Source organism: Hypanus sabinus, chromosome 8, assembly GCF_030144855.1.
Source record: "Hypanus sabinus isolate sHypSab1 chromosome 8, sHypSab1.hap1, whole genome shotgun sequence".
In the NCBI taxonomy this organism is placed as follows: Eukaryota; Metazoa; Chordata; class Chondrichthyes; order Myliobatiformes; family Dasyatidae; genus Hypanus; species Hypanus sabinus.
The window spans coordinates 74,637,525-74,653,324 of NC_082713.1; positions in this window are offsets into that span (position 1 = coordinate 74,637,525).

Consider the following 15,800-nt stretch of genomic DNA (forward strand, 5'->3'; position numbering starts at 1 on the left):
TTATTCCCACTCTTTGTCTTCTGCCAATCAGCCACTGTTTTATCCATGCTAGAATCTTTCCTGCCATACCATGGGCTCATGGCTTGTTAAGCAGCCTCGTGTGTGGCACCTTGTCAAAGGCCTTCTGAAAATCCAAGTACACATCACCTGCTTCTTCTTTGTCTATCCTGTTTGTTACTTCTTCAAAGAATTCCGCCAGATTTGTCAGGCCAGGTTTTCCCTAGAGGAAACTATGCGGACTACAGACTATTTGATCATGTACCTCCAAGTACCCTGAGACTTCATCCTTAATAATCGTCTACAACATCTTCCCAACCACTGAGGTCAGACTAACTGGCCTATAGTTTTCTTTCTTCTGCCTGTCTCCCTTTTTAAAGATGGCAGTGACATTTACAATTTTCCAGAACCATTCCAGAATCTAGAGATCCTTGTAAGATTGTTACTAATGCCTCCATGATCTCTTCAGTCACCTCTTTCAGAACCCTGCAGTGTACACCATCTGGTCCAGGTGACTTATCTACCTTCAGACTTTTCATTTTCCCAAGAACCTTCTGTCTAGTTATGGTAACTTCACACAGATCTTGCTACCTAACCTCGTGAACTCTCACCATACCGTTAGTGTCTTCCACAGTGAAGACTGATGCAAAATACATTCTCAGTTCATCTGCCATTCCCTTGTCCCCATTACCACCTCTCCAGCTTTGTTTGCCAGTGGTTCAATATCCACTCTCACCTCTCTTTTATATTTTGTATATCTGAAGATATTGCACTAGCTAGTTGCTGCTACTTTGCTTGCTATGGTTGAGAATCACTCATTTTCATCCTTTATCGTGTTGCACATAGTGTGCTTTAGTCTACGAAGTCCTTTCAGCCTCTGATGCATCACACTTTCATTGTATTCATTCATCAAATAATTTGGAAAGTATAAGCCTGATCACACTGGAGCATTATATGACCAATAACAGTAGATGCTGTCTTGGCAAAGAAGTCAGTTTGTTTGTTCCGTCTGGTTATTTTATTTTATTTTTCCCATTAGTGTGAATTGCATAGCTTGTTACTGCAATTACAGTAATTGAAAATCAGGAGAAGTTTCATAGTCAGTTCACCGTGTTTTATCGGAGTTCCAAAGAGGAGAGAAACCCACATAGTTGTCCATGCTATGTGCAGTGTAAATGTTTGCATCTGCATTGCTGCAAGATGCAGGCTTTTGTTAAGGCAAAAATGTTCAGCTGTTTGAGCAGGACCGGAGGGAAGTGAGCTGTGCGGACACAGCTGTTATATGAGGTGTACACACCACATTTCCACGAAAGTATTCCACCAACTTTTTCAGCATCAGATCGGGAGAAAAAGCCGTCAAAGAAAAATTACATGTGGGCCATACAAGTTCTTAAGTACAGCTCAGGAATAGGTTATTTAAACCAAACAGCATAGTCCATGGTGCTGGTGGATAGTGGAGGGCAGAAATCTGTCAAAATTGCCTTGGCCTAAGGGTATCTTCAAGCCCAGTGACCAGGCTGTCCCCAAACAAAAACAGCCCTTGCAGACATCCCAGTGTTTACCTCCAAAGTCTCTAAATCCATGTTTGTTGGATCAAAGAACTATAAAACCCAATTATAATTTAATTCACGTCTAGAATAGTATCATTTAAACTGCTACGCTATTCAAAACAAAAATTACAGTCACAAATGGGTCACATGAGCCATAAGTGTACAAAGCAGGTAAGGTTAAAACCCAGCCTTTACAATGAAATTTTAAGCATGAATGAATCTGGTAATGATTAGCTAAAATTTGGTCATTGTCAATTTCATTAAATATAAAACAAAGCTATAAATTAAAATAACAATCAAATTGTACGGAACAGTTATCACAGTAGCTATAAAACAGTGCACAATATTGGCCAGTGGCTACAGTGGAGCAGCCTATGAAACCTCACACAACTATTGTCCCAATTTGCCTTTAACACCTTTAATCCCTTGATGTGGTAATTGCTTTTGGCAATATTGTAAAACACTCTCAATTTTACTTAACTCTTCTCCTCTCACTCAAATAATATTATATTTTTCTTTAACCTAGGCTGCAATTATTTTACACTAACATTAAGATGGGTTTGTAGAGTAAATCCAGATACTTTTGACAACAACTAAACACACATTCTACACATTCATTAACATCATTGTCTCCTGGCTGGCACTGTTTTGGTTATGCCAATCTACAGTGCGAAGGAAACATACTTAGGGCTGCCACTAAATCAGTCCAAGGTACATTTAAATCAATGCTTTGTTCGTGCCCTCTGCCTCCCATAGTGTTACTGGGAACCGTTGTCTGTGGCAGGGCACTGGCTGGTGCTGGCCTCACCAAATACCCATGAGGTGTCACTTGGTGTGGGCCTTGTTCAACTGTGTCTGAGGAAGGTAAGAGGTTCAGCATCGGGTTCATCTTTAGAGCCTGGTGTTAGTTGTTTATTTTCCAACACTGAGGTAGTTTTGTAATTTGCCTGTTGTTCTGCATATTCCTTTTATAAATTTTTTTCTCTCACTTTCTCTGATTGTAACCATCTTTGCATTTCACATCTGCAATAAACAAACACAGATCAGTCTACAGAAGTTTCACATTTTCCTTTCACTAACAAAGGTCTGCAGACGTTCACTCAGTCCATTCCACACACTGCAACATGCTCAATACTGCCTGGTACAAGCATGCACACTACCAGAGTCCTTTGGAGGTCCTGGACAGGAATTCCTTTCTTTCTGAACAGCACACTTACTAAATTTTCCTGTGCTTTTGTACCATGGAAACACCCTGTGCCAGCTCCAACCCAGAGCAGGGCAGCCTCAGCATTTTTCCTTTCCTATGTTGGCAGCTAAGGCAGTATAGATTACCTACTCCACACAGGAGGAAATTTACATCCAGCTGCAGCCTTAGACCTTTGCTTGTCTTGTGATCTTGTGAGCAGCCTAGGATTTAGGTTATCGGGCCCAAATTCTTTTCTCCTGTATAACAAAAGCAAGAATTAGCCATGGCAGTGGAACGTCCAAGTAATTGTTGAAGTAAAAGTTGTCATCAATAGTAACATGAAACGAAATAACTGAGCCCAGAACACACGTACTTAAACATTCTTTTTATTGACTTATGCACAAGGAGAACAGCTTGGTCCCTGTCATCCTCACCGTTCTGAAAATGGAACAGAAAACTGCTACTTTATACAGAACTGGCTTATCAGTGTCTCCAGCTTCACGGGTCCCACTTGACTACAATGCCTCAGGCACTGTCTTACTCTAACTTCCGCACTTCCATTGAGAAAAGAGGTGTCGCTGGTTCCTATTTGAGGGAATTAGCTGGCTTAGTAGAACAAGAGTCAATGGGAGAACCCTTTGAAAGCCATGTTTAATTTAATATAGTTTAAAATATTAATGGAGAAGTGTAAAGAACAGTCTGAAGTAAATAGGACTAGCTCTGCAGTTTTTAAATTGACTTAGATTTGTGGTACGGTAACAGGTCCTTCTGGTCCAATAAGCCCATGCTAAGCATGTGATCAATTGCCCTCTGACCCCTGTACCTCTGGAACGTGGGAGGAACCCCATGCACTCACGTGGAGGACTGGACCTGGACTGTTGCTGCTCTAAGGGCATACTGCTATGAACTATGCTACCGAAAGGATCTTCCTGCCTCCGTTGCCCCCATGGAGCACAAACTAACTGCACCAGCCAGTAAAAGGCCTGCCTTGTTGAGCAGGTCGCAGGATGCCTATTTCCATGATCTTATGTCATTTATCATCTATTGTTGAGTGTGTGAGAAAATACTCCCCACATGTTTGAATAAGTACGTACACTAGAGCACCACTTAGGAAAGTCCACATCACGATGCTCAGTGAAGCCTGTTTGATGGGCAACTCATCCAGCAGCCTAAGCAGTCACTTTCTCCCCAGTGCACAGTTCTGGCATGCTGTGCAAAGTCGCACAGCAGCAACTTGCCAAAACAGCTTCTGCAACATAGAAACATAGACCACCTACAGCACAATACAGGCTTTTCGGCTCACAATGCTTTGTTGAACGTGTTCTTATCTGAGAAATTACCTAGGGTTACCCATAGCCCTCTATTTTTCTGAGCTCCATGTACCTGTCTAGGAGTCTCTTAAAAGATCCTATTGTATCCGCCTCTACCACCGTCGCCGGCAGCCCATTCCACAAACTCACCACTCTCTGCATAAAAAAAAACTTATCCCTGACATTTCCTCTGTACCTACTTCCAAGCACCTTAAAACTATGCCCTCTCATGCTAGCCATTTCAGCCCTGGGAAGCAGTCTCTGACTATCCACATGATCAATGCCTCTCATCATCTTATACAGCTGTACCAGGTCACCTCTCATCCTCCATCGCTCCAAGGAGAAAAGGCCAAGTTCACTCAGCCTATTCTCATAAGGCATGCTCCCCAGTTCAGGCAACATCCTTGTAAATCTCCTCTGCACCCTTTCTCTGGTTTCCATGTCCTTTCTGTAGTGAGGCAACCAGAATTGAGCACAGTACTCCAAGTGGTGTCTGACCAGGGTCCTACAACGTTACCTCTCTGCTCCTAAACTCAATCCCACGATTGATGAAGGCCAATACACCATATGCCTTCTTAACCTCAGAGTCAACCTGCACAGCTGCTTTGAGCATCCTTTGGGCTCAGACCCCAAGATCTCTCTGATCCTCCAAACAGCCAAGCGTCTTACCATTAATACTACATTCTGCCATCATATTTGACCTACCAAAATGAACCACCTCACACTTATCTAGGTTGAACTCCATCTGCCACTTTTCAGCCCATTTTTGCATCCTATCAATGTCCCACTGTAACCTCTGACAGCCCTCCACACTATCCACAATACCCCCAACCTTTGTGTCATCAGCAAATTTACTAACCCAACCCTTCACTTCTTCATCCAGGTAATTCATAAAAATCACGAAGAGTAGGGGTCCCAGAACAGATCCCTGAGGCACACCACTGGTCACCAACCTCCATGCAGAATATGACCCATCTACAACCACTCTTTGCCTTCCGTGGGCAAGCCAGTTCTGGATCTACAAAGCAATGTCCCCTTGGATCCCATGCCTCCTTACTTTCTCAATAAACCTTGCATGGGATACCTTGTCAAATGTCTTGCTGAAATCCATATACACTACATCTACTGCTCTTCCTTCATCAATGGTACCAACATCTTGCAAACTCATAAAATCTCTGCCCTAGTAGGAGAAGGTGTGCAAATACGTGGGAACACAGTTACACATCATCCAGAACTGGAATGAATTAACATTAGAGTTATAGAGTCAAATGGCATGGAAGCAAACCTTTTGGTCCATCAGGTCTATACTAACCATCACATAATAATGTAAAATTCAGTTTTACAGTGTCCATTTTACTCTCCTCATGTTCTCACCAACTCCCCTAATTTATATTACTTATCCACACACTTTGAAACTGTCTAATTAGTCATTTGCAGTGACTCGTTAACCCAGTAATCCATATGTTTTTTGAAAACTGGAGCAACTAGGGGAACTCATGAGGCCCCAGAGAGAACATGGGAACTCCACAAGGACAGCACCTGAAGACAGTATTCAACCTGCAACTGACTGATGGAGTGGCTGAAAGTGTACACAGCTGATGTGAACATTTGTGCTTGAACCTTCCCTTGGTTAAAGCAGTTCCCACCTCCTTTCATCAGTTGTGTCCACTGCTGTCTGAATGATCAAAGATAAGAGCTCTGGAATTGGGATCTAAAATGGTTTTATTGGTGATGGCGCACTGTCTTATGCCAGTAGTGATTGTCAGCTCTGTTGGTATTCCTGGTATGAATGATGATGCAGATACTAGAAGCTGCAGCACGAAGTGAATCGCAGGAAGAACTCAGCGAGTTGCAACTTGGTTCCAGAAAGATGCAAAGGGCACTGAGACCATCCTGATGAGGGCTGGAGTCCTCTAGACTCAGGGCATCCATGGCAAAGATGAGGTGCTGGGGCCTCAGGGAACCAGAAGTAGTTGGAAAGGTGCAGGGCACGAAAGATGTTTCAGATGCAGGTGGGAAGGAAAAGAGAGATGGGACTGAGGCGAGGTATGAAGAGGTAAGTTCTTCAAGAGCATGTGGAAACAATGGGCCAACTAGGGCAGTTCCTCTCTTGCTGAGGTCTTCCAAGTGTTTATTTGTTTTGTGACAGTATAAACGATGAGCCATCGTAAGCTGACTTGTAAAGCTGTTGATGATGCATCTTTCTGTTAAAAGTGATGACAGCTACTTACACATTAGTTTGGCTACAGTTAATAGTGTAGAGTATTTATCTGGATGATGGTGCACATTTTAAGTCATGGAGAGAAAGTCAGGGAGGGATGCCACACTGAAGACGGCCCTGCAGCCCCACAACTCTGTGTCAGCCATCATCTTACAGTACCTCACTCCTGTTCTTTTACTCTCCCCAAATTCCCATCAACTTCCTCTCAGATTTCTCGAACAGACCCACACACCTGGGGCAAGGTACAGTGGCCCAGAAACTCATGAATCAGCTTGTCTTTGGGATGTCAGAGGAAACTGGAAGAAGCCCAGGAAGGGCACCCAGACTCCCCACAGAGAGCACCCAGGGTCGCGATTGAACCCATGGTACTGGAGCTCGTCTACCCACTCTTCACGTATCTCGGAGCACTCCTCTGTTTCTAGTAACTTGCGTGGTACCAGCATTGTGATTCATCCCCATCGTCTCTGCTGGTGCATAGTTTTGTTTAGAGAAACAATGAGATCAGGTTTGCAACATTAACAGTTATACGGCAGCAAAAATCACTGCAACAGAAGTTAACAGTGCATGTTAACAATGACTCAGCTGTATTGCCATGGTTAACGTGCAGAGTCTGTTCCAGGTGACTGCTCTCTGCTACGTTTTCAGGGATTTTGTCGACTTATTCTTTAGCCCTTCCCTGTTAATAGAGCCAAGGTTCAGCTTGCTTCTTTCTTGGTGACAGACACATTTCCACTGCAGATAAAAGTGACATTTTTATGACGTCAAACTGCTCCTTGGTTGGGGGATTTTTGAGTAGCTCCTTAAAACGATGGCCCTGCCATTCTCTTGAATCGGTGATGGTGCACAGCTCTGCTATACACACAAGAGAGTGTGTGTGTGTGTGTGTGTGTCTGGTATCAGTTTAGTGAAGAGTTCTCTTACTGACTGCAGGAGCCGATGACGTGGCTGTGTTATCAGTGATGGTGTAGAGCAAATTTTTTCTTTGCCTTTTGATTGGTGATTCTGCGTCACCCTGCTCTCAGTAATTCTGAACAGCTCTGCTAATGGTGTCTGGGTCTTTAATCATGAGGGTGACTGTTATCTCAGATTACGCCTGGCTACATGAAAGCCTATGAAATGCATCTGCACAGTGTGTCATTGTACACCCCTTTGTTTTCGATGATTGTCTACAGCTTTGTTTTATGCAACTAACCTTCTTTCCTGCCATTCTCTTGGGGCTGAGAGTGAATCCACTGAATGCCTGTGTGTTCTGAGATCAATGCGGCACTTAGCAAGGCACAGTCAGAGAGGATGGCTTGGCGGGTTATTTGGATTCTTGCACTGGTTATACTCATGATCATTGAACTCCTGTGTAGAGACTCAAAGGTGCCTTGCTGGATGCCAAGTTACACACACAAAATGCTAGGGGAGGTCAGTATGTATGAAAAAGAGTAAACAGTTGATATATCTGGCCAAGACCCCTCAGCTGGATTTCCAGCATCTGCAGATTTTCTCTTGTTCTTGCAGGATACCATTCTGAATGGTCCTGGAGTCGGTGAGGTTGTAACGTTTCACAGAGGATCTGAGGAATCTCCTCCATGGTGCAGCTCAAAGCAGAATGTTTGTGTTGGGAAGGTGGAATCAGCCATGCAAGCAGCCTTGCCTGACAAGCGAAACCGCTTGAAAATGATCCCAACCTCAGTGCTGGGCTGATGGCACACCGATCCCGTTTATTCACCTCATGTTACCCCAGCCCATCATTCCATCCACCCGCTCACTAAGGACAATTTATAGCTCTCAATTAACTCACCAGCCTGTGATTCTTTGGGATATTGGAGAAAACTGGAGCATCTGGGGCAGCCAATTTGGTAACGGAGAATATGCAAGCTCTACACAATCAATACCGGAAGTTAGGATTGAACTGAGGGGTCTGGAGCTGAGAGGCCTTGTCTTTACCTGCTGTACCTCTATGCTGTCCACCCTCCACCAGAGATTCTCTCTGCTTCAGCGGCCTTGTAAGTTGTTTCAGCCCAAAACCCTTCGGCAGGACTGGAGAAAAAAAGCTGAGGAGTTAGATGTGCAAGGTGTTGGGAAGAGGGGAGAGAGAAACACCAGGCGATAGGTGAAACTTGGAGGGGGAGGCATGAAGCAAAGACCTAGGAAGTTGATTGGTGAAAGAGACAGAAGGTCATGGAAGGAAGTGAAAAGGTGGGGGAGGAGGAGCATCAGAGGGAGGCAATGGAAGGGCAAGGAGATATCGAGAAATGCTGAAGGTGGGGGGGCATTACTGGAAGTTTGAGAAATCTATGTTCATGCCATCAGGTTGGAGGCTACTCAAACGGAATATAAGGTGTTGTTCCTAAGTGTGGCCTTATCCCGGAATGGGAATGGGAAGTGGAATTAAAATGGGTGATCCCGCTTGTTCATGGCCTCCTCCACTGTCAGGGTAAGGCCACATTTATGTTGGAGGAACAACTTATATTCTGTTCGAGTAGCCTCCAACCTGATGGTATTAAATCAATTTCTCAAGCTTCCAGTAATGCCTCCCCAACTTCACTATTTCCCAGAGCAAACATGAGGAAATCTGCAGATGCTGGAAATTCAAACAACAGCACACACAAAATGCTGGTGGAACACAGCAGGCCAGGCAGCATCGACAGGGAGAAGCGCTGTCGACGTTTCGGGCCGAAACCCTTCGTCAGGACTAACCGAAAGGGAAGATAGTAAGAGATTTGAAAGTAGTGGGGGAGGGGGGAAAGCAAAATGATAGGAGAAGACCGGAGGGGTTGGGATGAAGCTGAGAGCTGGAAAGGTGATTGGCGAAGGTGATACAGAGCTGGAGAAGGGAAAGGATCATGGGACGGGAGGCCTCAGGAGAAAGAAAGGGGGGGGGGAGCACCAGAGGGAGATGGAGAACAGGCAAGGAGTGACTGTGAATTTACAAGGATGTTGCCAGGACTTGAGGACCTGAGTTACAGGGAAAGGTTGAATAACTTGGGACTTTATTTCCTGGAGTGTAGAAGATCGAGCGGAGTTTTGTTAGAGGTAGACAAAATTATGAGGGGTATAGATAATGTAAACGCAAGCAGGCTTGTTCCTCTGAGGTTGGGTGAAACTAGCGCCAGAAGTTGTGGGTGAAAGGTGAATTGTTGAAGGGCAACATGAGGGGTAACTTCTTCAGTGAGAGGGTGACGAGAGTGAGACAAGCTGCCAGTGCAAGTAGTGGACTCAGGTTCAATTTCAACATTTAAGAGAAATTTGGATAGGTACATAGATGGGAGGGGTAAGGAGGGCTATGGTCTGATTATAGGTCAATGTGATTAGACAGATTAATAGTTCAGTACAGAATAGATGGGCCAAAGGGCCTGTTTTTTGTACTGTGGTGTTCCATGACTCCACATCCTCTCACAATATATGAAAATGACAGTGAACTGTCTGTGCAGAAGAAAAGTTCGTTGGCTGCAGTCTACCATCACAGCAGAGCTTGCATGCATCCAGGAAAAGGAAGCGGATAAGATAAATCATTGTGGACATTATCTACCCAGTGAAGTGCTTTCTCTAAAAACTCCCTTTTGGAAAGTACCACAGTGAATTAAATCAAGAACTTCAAGCCACCTTAAAGGTTTCTTCCCCCAAGCAGTCAAACTGCTCAAACATTCTGGTTGGCCCTGCTCCCCACCTTCCTCAATAATTACATCAGTCACTACCCTGCTCTGTAAACACTTTACACCATTTTCTAATAATGCTGTTTACATTGTAAATAGATGCTGGTATTTATGTAATTAGGCACATTTTATTCAATATCTCTACTAACTTTAATACAATTCTTTATGTGTTATTTTATGTTGCATGTAATGCCAGTACAGCACAGCAATTTGCTAATATCTATGTATGTAAGGTGAATAAACTGATTCCTGATCAGTTACAGAACACCACTGTTTTCAGTGCTGCAATATCGGCATTGTTACAGGTCCAACAATATTGCTTATGCAAATCTTTGGAATGGTTGAATGTGCACAGCCCTTTGATGCTGCACTTCACTGTCTTTGACTGTGCTCAGCCACACAGCTCTGTATTGTGCAGTTCTCTTATCTGTTGGCTGCAGTTTACAGTGTAAACTCTGTTATCGGTACCGAGGAACAGCTGTGTTATTGATGATGGTCCATTTATCAGTAAGAACTCCTGCTTATGCTGGCACAGGCAGTGGTCTGTCTGTGTCATGAATAATCACCTGAGTGGGGCTGTATTCTGGAGTAGTCTTTGGTGACAGACACTATGAAGCAGTTTTAATCCATCCTTACACAGTGAAATGTCCTGGCATTATTTGTAAGCAGTCTTTTACAGACAACTTGATTCTCTGATGTCAGTGCTGAATCTCCTGATGCTTGAATGTGTCTTTACAGCACTTGTTTCAGTCTCCGTCAGGCACATAGCAGCTGTCTTATTTAGCAGACATGACACACACATGCACACTCATGGCTCACTGGTCTTGGTAAAGGATTGTCTCATAAAGTGCTGTTGCTGGCATATCAGACTTCCCGTAGGTCTCAAACTCTCGCCAGGGATTACCACGACTTGGGAAATGACTGTTCTGGTGTGTGTGCGCAGTATTGAAAGGGTTGTGTGGTACAGAGGTGAAATTAGTACAGTTGCTGCTTCAAATCTCCACGGCCCCAGAATCAGTGCAGACCCGTGGCGCTGTCTCAGTGTGGAGTGTGTGCATTCTGCCTGTGACCACAAGGGTTTCCTCTTGGTTCTCCTAAGTCAAAATGGAATTTATTATCAGAGTGCATACATACGTGGTACTATATACTACCCTGAGATTCATTCACATGCAGACATACAGGAAATTAAAGAACTACAACAGAATTTATGAAATACTATTCATAAACCAAGACTGATAAACAACAGTGTGCAAAAGAGGACAGATTGTGCAAGTAAAAATTAATACTGAGAACATGAGTTGTGGAGTCGTTGAAACTGAGTGTAGGTTTTGTAATCAGTTAGGAGTAACGGTGAGTGAAGTTATCCACGCCTGTTCAGGAGCCGATGGTTGTAAGGTAATAGCTGTTCCTGAACCTGGTGCTGTGGGACTCAAGGCTTTTATAACGCCCATCCTCCCAAAAAACAAACTCTGTTGTGGTGGACTGCAGATTTTTTTTTTGGGGGGGCATTCAATGGACTCGGGCCTCAGGCTGTGACGTCGCTAGCTTTTTTGGTCGCTGGGGCAAAGGCGTCTGGGCCATCACTCTGTTATGGGGCGGAGCAGTGCAGGCAGTTGTGGCTGATTGAAGATTTCAGTTGAACTGAGGAGTCTATACATATATATCTGTCTGGTGGTGTTTTACTAATACTCTGTATGTGCTTGTATATGGCAGGACTGGGCCTCAAAGCTGTGATGTCACCTAGCAGACATCAGGGCAGGCCAACAGGTGGTACTGGTGGGCTAGGAGGTCTGGACTATATACATTCATTTTCTGCAGTGTTGTATTTTACTGATATTCTGTCTGGGTTTGTTGACTTGTGTGTGTGAGGTCTGGGTATCAAGCAATGATGTCATGGGGGTGAGGGGGAGTGGAGTTGACATCGGGACACTTTAATTCCTTGAATGTGTACCTGTGTGTGACTGCTGGTAAAGTGCTTTAGCACCTTGGCCCCAGAGTATGCTTACCGCTGTCTCATTTGGCTTATCTGTCTCTGGTTGAATGACAATTAAACTTGAATTGAATTGAATAAATTGAAGGTGAAAGGAGGAAGATATAATTGGAGATTCAGGGGCAAAGTTTTTACACGCAGGTTTTATCTATGTGGAATAAGCTGCCAGAGCAAGTAGTTAAGGCAAGTAGGATAACAAGTATTGAAAGACAGTTGGACAGCTACATGCAGAGGAAAGGTTTAGAAAGTTATATGCCTAATGCTTGCAAATGGAACAAGCTGGGTTTGGACACATTGGTCAGAATGGACCAGGTAGGGCAAAAGGCTTATTTCCTTGCTGGATATGACTCTCTGCTAGCCAAGAGGATGACATTCAGAATACACAGGCTCATCAGTGTGGGAATCTGATAAGTTAGAAGGGTGACAATCGAACCCTACTCTCCCATTTGGATCCATCTGTCTTTTACTTCTTCCCTAATAGTTCCCAGAATCACATTCATTCCCCTCGACAGACACTGGCCGACCCACAGTGGATCCAGCAGATTGTTTGTTGCTCCAGATTCCAGCACCTGCAGTCTCTGGATTCCAGATCATTTTATGGGAGAGGATTGGATATATGGTCTTATTTACCCTGCATGGAGGGATGGCTTTATGTAGATGTACATAAAATTATGAGAGGAATAGACAGAATCCTTTTCCCATAGTAGTGGTGGCTAAAAGAAGAGAGCATAAGAATTCTTACGGGGGTTCAGAGAGGAAAGTTACTTCATACAGAGTGGTTCATGTTTAGAACACACTGCCAGAGGAGTTGGTGGAATTAGACAGAATCATTATGTTTAAGAGGGTTTGGATGGGTACTTGAATAGGCAGGGCATAGAGGATATGAATCTAACTTGGGCAAATGGAATTAGATATAGACGGGGTCAGCATGGATCAGGTAGGCCAGATGGCTTATTTATGTCTTGGGCGATTTATGACTCTACAAGGCTGCTGGTGACCTTGAAAGTGAAGTTTCTATTTGTTGCGAAAGAAGCCCATGTGTGAATTGTCCAATGTAGAAGAACTGTAACGCATCTGCTTCCAGCCAGAGAGGACCCATGTCTCGTGGTGAGGAAGTGCATGGGGACTGGCATCTGATAATATATACACCCAGTCCCTGACCTAACCTGCACTGCCTGATGTCTTGGCCTGCAAGCTCAGCACTACATGTATTTCTACCAGCAGGGCAGAACGTTCAAACACATAATCTTCACCAACGCCATGCTTGGCGAGCAAATGGTAGGGGAGTGCTTTGCGGAGTGTCTTCAAACAGAATCCGAGGGGTGAGGTACATAGTTGCTTCAAAGTGGTGACACCAGTACACAGGGTAGTGAAAGAAGGCATTTAACATGCTTGCTTTCCTCAATTAATATATTGAGTACAGGGGGTGTAATACAATGTTGCGACTGTAGAAAACATTGGTAGGTCCACATTTAGAGGAGTGCGTACAGTTCTAGTCACCCAGTGATAGACAGATGTCATTAAACTGGAAAAGTGCAAAAGAAATTTACAAGGAAGCTACCCATACTGAAGGGTTTGGATTATAGAGAGAGAATGGATAGGCTAAGACATTTTTCCCTGGAGCAAAAGGGGATGATAGCTGATCTTATTGAGATTTATAAAGTCATGATTGCCATAGATAAAGTTAATAGACACAACATTTCCCTCAGAGTAGGGGAGTGCAAAACTGGAAGCCACAGGTTTAAAGTGGGATGGAAAAGATTCAAGAGAACCGGGGGGGAATTTTCCGGGGTGCCGTCAAGAAGGCAATTTGTGCTGGTAGCTCCGATGGAAAACATCAAATATTCCTGTTTCAGAATGCTACAGCTGACGGCCACAACCACCCCTAAGGTCTGTAGTTAGAAACATTGTTTTAATGGGATTTAAAAGTTCCATTTCTACTTAAGATTGATGGAACTCAAATGGAATCTGGTCGCTGGCATGGTTCTCCCTTAAGACAGCGGAAGAGAGGAAGCCGAGCTGTTTAAAAGTTCGTCTAAGGAAGTGTGGCTTTCAACTCCCAGTAGCACCCATTTTGCCCAGAAATGTACAGTCTCTGGTAAATAAAATGAAACATCTCAGACCTAGATTTCTGCACCAGATGGACATTAGGACAAGTTGTTCTTTTATTTCATAGAATTTTGGTTAACTCCCTCCATCCCTGACACAGCAATGCAGCTTGATGGGTTCAATAGACTCCACCAAGATAGGGCTGCTGAATGTTTCAAAGGCAGAGGAGATGGAGTATGCTCCATGATCAATTTCACATGGTGTACACATGGGGTGGGTTTGTCCCAGTCCTGTTCACCAGACCTGGGACACCTCATGATCATGTGTCATCTGTTATATCTTCAGCGATCATTTTGATCGTGGTGTACATCCAATCTCAGGCCAGTGTCAAACAAGATTCAGTTTATTGTCGTTTAGAAACCACAAATGCAATGCAGTTAAAAAATGAGACAACGTTCTCTGGAATGATATCACAAAAAAGCACACGACAAAACAGACCACACGAGAAAAACCACATAACGTTTGGTAATCCCCAATCCAGAGGCTGCTGTGTATCAATATCGCGCTACCATTTTAGTGCGTTCCCTGGAAAGGAACTATTACCAACAAATCACTTGTAGTACTAGAGGAACCAACACACTGGAGCACGGTTACACCACCATCAAACGTGCTTACTGTGCCATTCCACGCCCACACTTTGGAAAGTCTGATCACCCACTGTACTTCTACTGCTTGAGTGTAGGCAGAGACTGGAGACTGCAGCACCAAGAAGGTATGGACAAGGGAGGCTCTGGGGTGCTGACAGGACTACTTTAAATCAGTGGACCGGACTGTGTTCAGGGATTCATCATGTCTGAATGAGTATGCCACAGCTGTCACTGACTTCATTAAAACCTGTGTGGATGAGTGTGTGCCTACCAGAACATACTGTGCACACCTTATCAAAAGCTGTGAATGAACCAGGAGCTTCGTAGTCTGCTGAGGGCTAGATCTGTGACATTCAAGTCTGGCGATCCAGGCAGGTCCGTACAAGAAAACCAGATACAACTTGTAGAGGGCTGTTTCAAGAGCTAAGGAACAATTCTGAGCAAGGTTGGAGACAAATTGGATGTACGTCAACCCTGGCAGGGTTTGCAGGCCAATACTTCCAACAAAGTGAAACCTAGCATCGTGAATAGCTGTGATGCTTCTCTCCCAGATGAGCTCAACATGTTTTATGCTCCCTTTGAAAGGGAATATAATACTACAGCTATGATGATCCCTGTAGCACCTAGTGACCCTCTGATGTCTTGGAGGCTGCCGTCAGGCTGTCTTTTAAAAGGCTGAACCCTCTAAAGGTGACAAACCCCGATGGTAGGCCTCTGAAAACCTGTGCCAACCAGCTGGTGGGGTTGTTCAAAGACAATTTCAGTCTCTTATTGCTACAGGTAGAAATTCCGACATGCTTCAAAAGGGTAGTGATAATACCAGGGCCCAAGAAGAGTAGGGTGAGCTGCCTTATCTTTCGTCCAGCGGCACCCACATTTATGGTGATGAAGTGCTTTAAGAGGTTGGTTATGTCTAAAATCAACTCCTGTCTCAGCAAGGACCTGGACCCACTGCAATTTGCCCATCGCCACAAAAGGTCCATGGTGGACACAATCTCATTGGCTTTTCACGCAGCCTTGGATCGCCTGGACAATACAAATATCTACATCAGGATGCTGCCTATTGACTGCAGCTCAGTGTTTAGCACAATCACTCCTACAGTTCTGATCGAACCTGGGTTTCTATACCTCCCTCCATAAAAGGACTCTTGACTTCCTAACCGGTAGACTGCAAGCTGCATAGATCAGAATTAACATCTCCACCTC